Here is a 9786-nt window from a genome sequence, read left to right as displayed (position 1 = left end):
AAAACGGTCCGGTCAGTCCAATTTTTTAATTTGATCGCCAACTGTGGCTAAAGTAGAGCATACCCACCAAAAATGAGCACTATTGTACTAAAATTGACGATTTGTTGTCCAAAGCAATGTTCGGTGATCGAAAAAGTTAAGCCTCATCGAGCGCGGATACTTTTTTGGAAATCATTGAAAACTTTACCAAAATGGTTCCCTGAATTCAATTCTTTTATTTTATCACCAGTTATGGCTAAAGTGGAGCCTGCCCACCAAAAATGAGCACAATTGGACTAAAATTGACGATTTGGTCACCAAAATAATGATCGTCGATCGAAAAATTTCGGTTCTTTTTTTTGGAAATAGATAAAAACTATTTCAAAATGGTTCGGTCAGTCCCATTGTTTAATTTCATCACAAATTATGGCTAAAGTGGAGGATACCCACCAAAAATGAGCACAATTGGAGTAAAATTGACGATTTGGTGTCCAAAACAATGTTCGGTGATCGAAAAAGTTAAGCCTCATCGTGTGCGGTCAGTTTTTGTGACCGGGTCAAAGTGTTGTTCAGATTAATGTTAATATGATACGAAAAGTTCTAATTGTGTGTTCAAGGCAAATCAAAAGGAAAAATTAGCCTGCTTGCTTTGAAAAATAATCTTCGGTGAAAAAATTTGCATTGGGTCTCAAAATGTTATATTTTTTTCACTGTACTAACAAAAAAAACATTAAATTTATTGTTTTTAAGGGATTCCGCACTTAAAATCTGTTGTGGTTTTCAATAGATCAGGCGTGAAAGAAAAGTTGCGCGAAAAGAAAGGGTCTTTAAAGTATCTTTTACGCATGAAAATTGGAAGAAGTTTTTGAAACTTTTCAATTTTTTTTTAGGTGAATTTTAAAGCATATCAACGTATTTTATCATTACAGAATACTTATCTGGCATATTTATGCTTGTTATACTGCTTAGAAACTCGTCTTTCTAGATATGTATACAAAGACTATCGTTTTTGAAAAAAAGGGTTAAAAAAATTGCAAGGAATTGGAAGAAAAGTGAAAAAAACGCCTTTTTTCAAAATCAGTCCTGTTTTAAAGTTGTGTTTGTACTTCGAAACTTTGATTTTCAGTACGCATCGTGCAGCTTAATATCGCAGCTTTGTAACGAAACCAATTTTAATCTAAAAAAACGTTAAATTTTTTGAGAAATTGGTCAAAGAGTACGACGTACTTGAGGTCGAAATTTCGAAAAAAATTTGAATTTTCAAAGTTGTTTTTGTTAATAACTTCGAGCATAGATAGAGTTAGAAAGCGTTCTATGGCGTAAAATAAAGCTTGGCTAATTTTCGTTACGGTCATGTATTTTGTTGCAATGTTATCTCTGACCAAAGGTGTTGTATTTTTGCTTTCTCTGAAGAATGTCGAAAATGAGCTGTTTTTGACCAAGGGGTCAAAATCATCAAAATTTAAAAACTGTTTTTCCGAACTTTTTTAAGTTCCAGATGATAGCCTTTTTCTTCTTGATTCCAAAACACCTTCATTTTTAAAAATCGGTTCAGTCATCTTCGAGATATTAAGCTTTGAAAACAGGTTGGGGGGGTGGGATCACCAAATAGTTGCTATTATTCCGATCTGTATTCTCTTTTTTCAAAACTAACAACCAAATAGCTAAATATATTCGGCAGCTCGAGGGCATCCGAAATATGTAAATTGAATGCAAGTTGTATTTCGCCTCTCTACAGGTAAGTTATATGTGTTGGCAATGTGAAATATTCGAATTAACTGCCCCATTGTCAACTGACCAGCTGTATACATTCTGAGCATTTCATCTGACAGCAGGAGGAGTGCTATGATGCGCTGTCCGGCTAGATCATTATAATTAACCTGCAAAGAGGTGCATATGAAATGAAATGTATCGGAAACGTTCAAATGGTGATAGTAAGTTAGCGAAAGCAATGAGAAAGTGTCAGAGCCCCCCCCCACCCCCCCGTCGCACATCCAGCAGCTACACCAGAATACCGCTGCCCGTGGATACTAAGCTACGTGTCGTACCCGTACGAGTGTTGCACGTCGCAGAATAGCTGCGCGCGCTTCTGTAGAGCGCAGATCAGAGTGTCAGGCATGTCCCAGGCCATTTTAATAGCAGAAATTGAGTATTTTAGATCTAGTGAGATGCAATCACGATACTTTGACGATGATGTACCCGGACAGGGCGTTAACGTCGATGAGTTTTTAAGTCCAGGAGGCCGTCGAAAAGAGATTAGAGTGAAGTGCTTGAGTGGTTTAGCTAAAGAAAAGGCCTTATTTGCAAGACGCCGGAAACTTGATTTAGATCTTGCTACATCAATAAAGTTTGTTAATTTCCAAGCTAATTGCGAACCCGATAAAGTTTTGTCCAAAGTGAGTAAGCTCTTCATGAATGCCAAATCAGTCAATTTAGGAAAATTAAGACCGAACCAAAAGAGAGGAGAAAAAAACAATGGCGATATAATGGAATGGTAAACTTTTTTGGCAGTGGTGATTGCAATAGTGCGAAGCGTCTTATCGAAAGAAAGAAGCGAAAACTCGGCAACATGAAGATCGAAAAAGTCGGGAACGTAAAGTGTATTGGATTTGATTATAAGAAGAAGTTCATAGCTTCACAATTGATACGATTTAAAGCGAAAAAAAGTTCCAAGACAGTTTTACAGCTGGGGTCACCATTGGTCCCCCAAAAACGATAGTCGTTTTGCTGAAGATTTTTTTGATGGCTTGTTATCTAATGGTGTGGTGCTTGTTGAGTGATCTTGTGTTCTTTATTGTTCTTTATTGTTTTGTCTTGTAGTTTTAGTCGATAGATTGAGAATTTTTTAAAATTGATGTCTATAATAGCATAACCTGAATTCAAGAATGTGCAATTTGACAGCTTTTTTTCAGTTGTTCTATTTATATTAATTACTTTAATATTTGGTTTGTTTTTGAGGTTTCTGCAGGGGAAACCCTAGATTACCAACAGAATCGTTGAAAACATTCCATTTCTTGAAATTTTCGATTTTTCCGAATAACCAATTTTAAATAAAGCTATTTTTGATTAGATCATAGAGTTGTCCTAATCGAATCAAACTTGGTATGAAGTATCCCCTGTGTAGCTAGAGTATAAAACAAAAAGAATTTTTGGTATAGCTTGCCTAGGAAAAAAGTTAGCTTTTCATACGGAAATTTGCTATTTTTTCAAATAAATAATTTTAAAAATAGGTCTTTTTCGTCGGGTCAAGGAGTTGTCCAAAGTGATCCAAACTGGGTATGGAGTATACCATGGGTGTCTAGAGTCTAAAACAGAAAGAATTTTTGGTTTAGCTTGCCTAGGACAAAAGTTAGTTTTTCATACGGAAATTTGCTATTATTTCGAATAAATAATTTTAAAAATAGGTCTTTTTCGTCGGGTCAAGGAGTTGTCCAAAGTAAACCAAACTGGGTATGGAGTATACCACGGGTGCCTAAAGTCTAAAACAGAAAGATTTTTTGGTTTAGCTTGCCTAGGAAAAAAGTTAGCTTTTCATACGGAAATTTGCTATTATTTCAAATAAATAACTTTAAAAATAGGTCTTTTTCGTCGGGTCAAGGAGTTGTCCAAAGTGAACCAAACTGGGCATGGAGTATACCATGGGTGCCTAGAGTCTAAAACAGAAAGAATTTTTGGTATAGCTTGCCTAGGAAAAAGTTAGCTTTTCATACGGAAATTTGCTATTATTTCAAATAAATTGCAATTGAATTTTAAAAATTGGTCTACTTCGTCGGATCAAGGAGTTGTTCAAATCGAACCAAACTCGGCATGGAGTATCCCCAGTGTATGTAGAGTCTAAAACAAAAAGAGTTTTTGCTATAGCTTGCCTAGGAAAAAAGTTAGCTTTTCATACGGAAATTTGCTATTCAAATAAATTGCAATTATTGAATTTTAAAAATTGGTCTATTTCGTTGGATCAAGGAGTTGTTCAAATCAAACCAAACTCGGCATGGAGTTTCCCCAGTGTATGTAGAGTCTAAAACAAAAAGAATTTTTGGTATAGCTTGCCTAGGAAAAAAGTTAGTTTTTCATACGGAAATGTGCAATTATTTCGAATAAGTAATTTTAAAAATAGGTCTTTTTCGTATGGTCAAGGAGTTGTCCAAAGTGAACCAAACTCGGTATTGAGTATACCATGGGTGCCTAGAGTCTAAAACAGAAAAAATTTTTGGGATAGCTTGCCTAGGAAAAAATTTAGCTTTTCATACGGAAATTTGCTATTATTTCAAATAAATATTTTTAAAAATAGGTCTTTTTCGTCGGGTCAAGGAGTTGTCCAAAGTGAACCAAACTGGGTATGGAGTATACCATGGGTGCTTAGAGTCTAAAACAGAAAGAATTTTTGCTATAGCTTGCCTAGGAAAGAACTTAGTTTTTCGTACGGAAATTTGCTATTAATTCGAATAATTAATTTTAAATAATTTTTAAAAATAGGTCTTTTTCGTCGGGTCAAGGAGTTGTCCAAAGTGAACCAATCTGGGTATGGAGTATACCATGGGTGCTAAGAGTCTAAAACAGAAAGAATTTTTGCTATAGCTTGCCTAGGAAAGAAGTTAGTTTTTCATACGGAAATTTGCTATTATTTCGAATAAATAATTTTAAAAATAGGTCTTTTTCGTCGGGCCAAGGAGTTGTCCAAAGTGAACCAAACTGGGTTTGGAGTATACCATGGGTACTTAGAGTCTAAAATAGAAAGAATTTTTGCTATAGCTTGTCTAGGAAAGAAGTTAGTTTTTCATACGGAAATTTGCTATTATTTCGAATAATTAATTTTAAATAATTTTTAAAAATAGGTCTTTTTCGTCGGGTCAAGGAGTTGTCCAAAGTGAACCAATCTGGGTATGGAGTATACCATGGGTGCTAAGAGTCTAAAACAGAAAGAATTTTTGCTATAGCTTGCCTAGGAAAGAAGTTAGTTTTTCATACGGAAATTTGCTATTATTTCGAATAAATAATTTTAAAAATAGGTCTTTTTCGTCGGGTCAAGGAGTTGTCCAAAGTGAACCAAACTCGGTATTGAGTATACCATGGTTGCCTAGAGGCTAAAACAGAAAGAATTTTTGCTATAGCTTGCCTAGGAAAGAAGTTAGTTTTTCATACGGAAATTTGCTATTATTTCGAATAAATAATTTTAAAAATAGGTCTTTTTCGTCGGGTCAAGGAGTTGTCCAAAGTGAACCAAACTGGGTATGGAGTATACCATGGGTACTTAGAGTCTAAAACAGAAAGAATTTTTGCTATAGCTTGCCTAGGAAAGAAGTTAGTTTTTCGTACGGAAATTTGCTATTAATTCGAATAATTAATTTTAAATAATTTTTAAAAATAGGTCTTTTTCGTCGGGTCAAGGAGTTGTCCAAAGTGAACCAATCTGGGTATGGAGTATACCATGGGTGCTAAGATTCTAAAACAGAAAGAATTTTTGCTATAGCTTGCCTAGGAAAGAAGTTAGTTTTTCATACGGAAATTTGCTATTATTTCGAATAAATAATTTTAAAAATAGGTCTTTTTCGTCGGGTCAAGGAGTTGTCCAAAGTGAACCAAACTCGGTATTGAGTATACCATGGTTGCCTAGAGGCTAAAACAGGACGAATTTTTGGTATAGCTTGCCTAGGAAAAAAGTAAGCTTTTCATACGGAAATTTGCTATTATTTCAAATAAATAATTTTAAAAATAGGTCTTTTTCGTCGGGTCAAGGATTTGTCCAAACTGAACCAAACTGGGTATGGAGTATACCATGGGTGCTTAAAGTCTAAAACAGAAAGAATTTTTGCTACAGCTGGCCTAAGAAAGAAATTAGTTTTTGGTACGGAAATTTGCTATAATTCGAATAATTAAATTTAAATAATTTTTAAAAATAGGTCTTTTTCGTCGGGTCAAGGTGTTGTCCAAAGTGAACCAAACTCGGTATTGAGTATACCATGGGTGCCTAGAGGCTAAAACAGAAAAAATTTTTGGTATAGCTTGCCTAGGAAAAAAGTAAGCTTTTCATACGGAAATTTGCTATTATTTCAAATAAATAATTTTTAAAATAGGTCTTTTTCGTCGGGTCAAGGAGTTGTCCAAAGTGAACCAAACTGGGTATGGAGTATACCATGGGTGCTTAAAGGCTAAAACAGAAAGAATTTTTGCTATAGCTTGCCTAGGAAAGAAGTTAGTTTTTCGTACGGAAATTTGCTATAATTCGAATAATTAATTTTAAATAATTTTTAAAAATAGGTCTTTTTCGTCGGGTCAAGGAGTTGTCCAAAGTGAACCAAACTCGGTATTGAGTAAACCATGGGTGCCTAGAGGCTAAAACAGAAAGAATTTTTGGTATTGCTTGCCTAGGAAAAAAGTTAGCTTTTCATATGGAAATTTGCTATTATTTCAAATAAATAATTTTAAAAATATGTCTTTTTCGTCGGGTCAAGGAGTTGTCCAAAGTAAACCAAACTGGGTATGGAGTATACCATGGGTACCTAGAGTCTAAAACAGAAAGAATTTCTGCTATAGCTTGCCTAGGAAAAAAGTTAGTTTTTCATACGAAAGTTGCAATTATTTCGAATAATTAATTTTAAAAATAGGTCTTTTTGGTCGGGTCAAGGAGTTGTCCAAATGGAACCCAACTCGGTATGGAGTATACCATGGGTGCCTAGAGTCTAAATCAGAAAGAATTTTTGCTATAGCTTGCCTAGGAAAAAAGTTAGTTTTTCATACGGAAAGTTGCTATTATTTCAAATAAATAATTTTAAAAATAGGTCTTTTTCGTCGGGTCAAGGAGTTGTCCAAAGTGAACCAAATTGGGTATGGAGTATACCATGGGTGCCTAGAGTCTAAAACAGAAAGAATTTTTGCTTTAGCTAGCCTAGAAAAAAGGTTAGTTTTTCATACGGAAATGTGCAATTATTTCGAATAACTTGAGATTATTGAATTTTAAAAATTGGTCTATTTCATCGGATCAAGGAGCTGTTCAAATCGAGCCAAACTCGGCATGGAGTATCCACAGTGTATGTAGAATCAAAAACAAAAAAATTTTTGCTATTGCTTGCCTAGGAAAAAAGTTAGTTTTTCATACGGAAATGTGCAATTATTTCGAATAAGTAATTTTAAAAATAGGTCTTTTTCGTATGGTCAAGGAGTTGTCCAAAGTGAACCAAACTGGGTATGGAGTATACCATGGGTGCCTAGAGTCTAAAACAGAAAGAATTTTTGCTTTAGCTAGCCTAGAAAAAAGTTAGTTTTTCATACGGAAATGTGCAATTATTTCGAATAAATAATTTTAAAAATAGGTCTTTTTCGTCGGGTCAAGGAGTTGTTCAAAGTGAACCAAACTCGGTATTGAGTATAACATGGGTGCCTAGAGTCTAAAACAGAAATAATTTTTGGGATAGCTTGCCTAGGAAAAAAGTTAGCTTTTCATACGGAAATTTGCTATTATTTCAAATAAATTGCAATTATTGAATTTTAAAAATTGGTCTATTTCGTCGGATCAAGGAGTTGTTCAAATCGAGCCAAACTCGGCATGGAGTATCCACAGTGTATGTAGAGTCTAAAACAGAAAGAATTTTTGGTATAGCTTGCCTAGGAAAAGAGTTAGTTTTTCATACGGAAATGTGCAATTATTTCGAATAAGTAATTTTAAAAATAGGTCTTTTTCGTATGGTCAAAAACTTCTTGAAATTGAACCAAACTTGGTATGGAGTATCCCCTGTGTATGTAGAGTCTAAAACAAAAAGAATTTTTGCTATAGCTTGCGTAGGAAAAAAGTTAGTTCATCATACGGAAATTTCCTATTATTTCCGAATAATTTTGAATAAGTAATTTTTTAATTAAGTCTTTTTCATCGGGTCAAGGAGTTGTTCAAATCAAACCACACTCGGTATAGAGTATCCCATGTGTATCTAGAGTGTAAAACAAAAAGAATTTTGGCTATAGCTTGCCTAGGAAAAAAGTTCGTGTTTCATTCGGAAATATCGACTTATTCGCTTATTATTCGCTTATTCTATTTTCAAAAATATAGAAACTTGATCGGGTCAAGGAGTTGTCCAAATCAAACCATACTCGGTATGTAGTATCACCAGTGTAATTAGAGTTTAAAACAAAAAGAATTTCTGGTATACATTGCCTTGGAAGAAGAAAGTTTTTCATACGGAAATTTGCTATTATTTCAAATAAGTAATTTTGAAATTAGGTGTTTTTATAACGAATTTTAAGTAAAGTTGATTTTGATCAGGTCATTGAGTTGTCCAATTCGAACCAAATTTGGTATGAGGTATTCTCTATGTATGTACGAGCAAATGTCAGCTTGTATAAAGGTTTATTGTTTTCAGTTGTTGTAATGCACCAAACAGAAATTTACGCAAATGAAAAAGGTGTTTTTTGCAAAAAGCGAAGATTGTCTACGGCCATTATTAGCGAATCTAATCATGTAAATGAGGATACATTGCGGAAAGAAATTGAACATCTCAAAAAGAAGGTTTAGGAGCTGAGCAAGAGAGTTGAAGAACTCGAGAAAGCCAATATTGAATTGGTAGACCTGACCAATGATAGCTTTGACACTACGGTATCGGTACACTCAGAAGACTTAATTGAGGTTCCGAATGGCATCTGAAAAAATGGAGTTAGATTAGTTGTAGCTGATTGATTGAAACAGTTGTTCAGACATCGAAAGATCAAACTTGAGGCTTTTTTGTTAAGGTTTAAACTCTGAAATACTCTTACGTTGTATAATGTTTGTTGCGGTTTTTAATCATTTTCCTAACCGGCTTTTCGTCCCCTTAGCCTAAAAAGTTTCTCAATTACGTGAATGTTTCCATTCATCAATAATTTTCCTTACATTCAAGGCTTTATCTTTTTCAGTTTGTGAAAATGTCCGGCTTCAATTGGTTGATTATGAGTCTCGAGAAAGACGACGCTCAAATTATTGATATCAACTCTAAAATGTGGGGAAGCTTGAGCTATGTTGACAAGGTCAAGAGAACGGAAGGCACCCAAACCATGCTCCTAAAGGATGGAAGGTTGCGATCTTACCTGATTTTGAAGCAAGGAGCAGACGATTTCTCTAAAGATCTTGAGGAACTGAAAAAACAAATCAAAGTTCCTGAAACAGATCGCAGGCCACAATTAACGGAAGTAGACGAAACGGCCTCAACTGCATCAAAGAAAAATTCCTCTTTTGTGCAATCGTCTTCAAAAGCGGTCCAGGGAACCACTGTCTCGGTATGTTTAAACTTCCGAAAAATAGATTAAATTTTTTAAAAATGAAAAATAAAACATTTATTTTAACTTATTGTTTGCTAATTTTTATTATGGTTTAGTGCTGTGAAGAACACAAGGGAATTGGGAAGATGCTGCTATTGAACGAGAAGAGGATGCACGACATGGTCACCCTTCTGCAAGGCTCTACTAGTCAGGCAGCGGATGATTTGATGAGCCTCAAACGAAAATTCATTTCGTTTGTTCGTATTTCTAATTTGCTTTCGTTTTTTATTTATTGGCAACCAATGTGAATATTTTCATATGTAACCCATGCACTGGCGGGCATTGATAGTGTCGAAAATAGTGGAGATGGACAACAAGCTCAAGAAGAAGAGGACAGGGAGGCCGATGATGTAGCGGAAGACAAAGATCTTGAAGAGGCCTTAATACTTCGACTTGTTGAGAAAAAGCCCCCCGTGCAATTTGGTCTAAATGGAAAAAATTTAGACCTCATTTACAGCGGACATAAACCCACTGACTACGGTTTAGCGCTACGAAAGTGGATTTGGGGCATTGACGGTTTGTCTTATG

This window comes from Convolutriloba macropyga, chromosome 15 (assembly GCF_964194025.1).
Source record: "Convolutriloba macropyga chromosome 15, txConMacr16.3, whole genome shotgun sequence".
In the NCBI taxonomy this organism is placed as follows: domain Eukaryota; kingdom Metazoa; phylum Xenacoelomorpha; order Acoela; family Convolutidae; genus Convolutriloba; species Convolutriloba macropyga.
Note: the sequence above shows the minus strand (reverse complement) of the source record.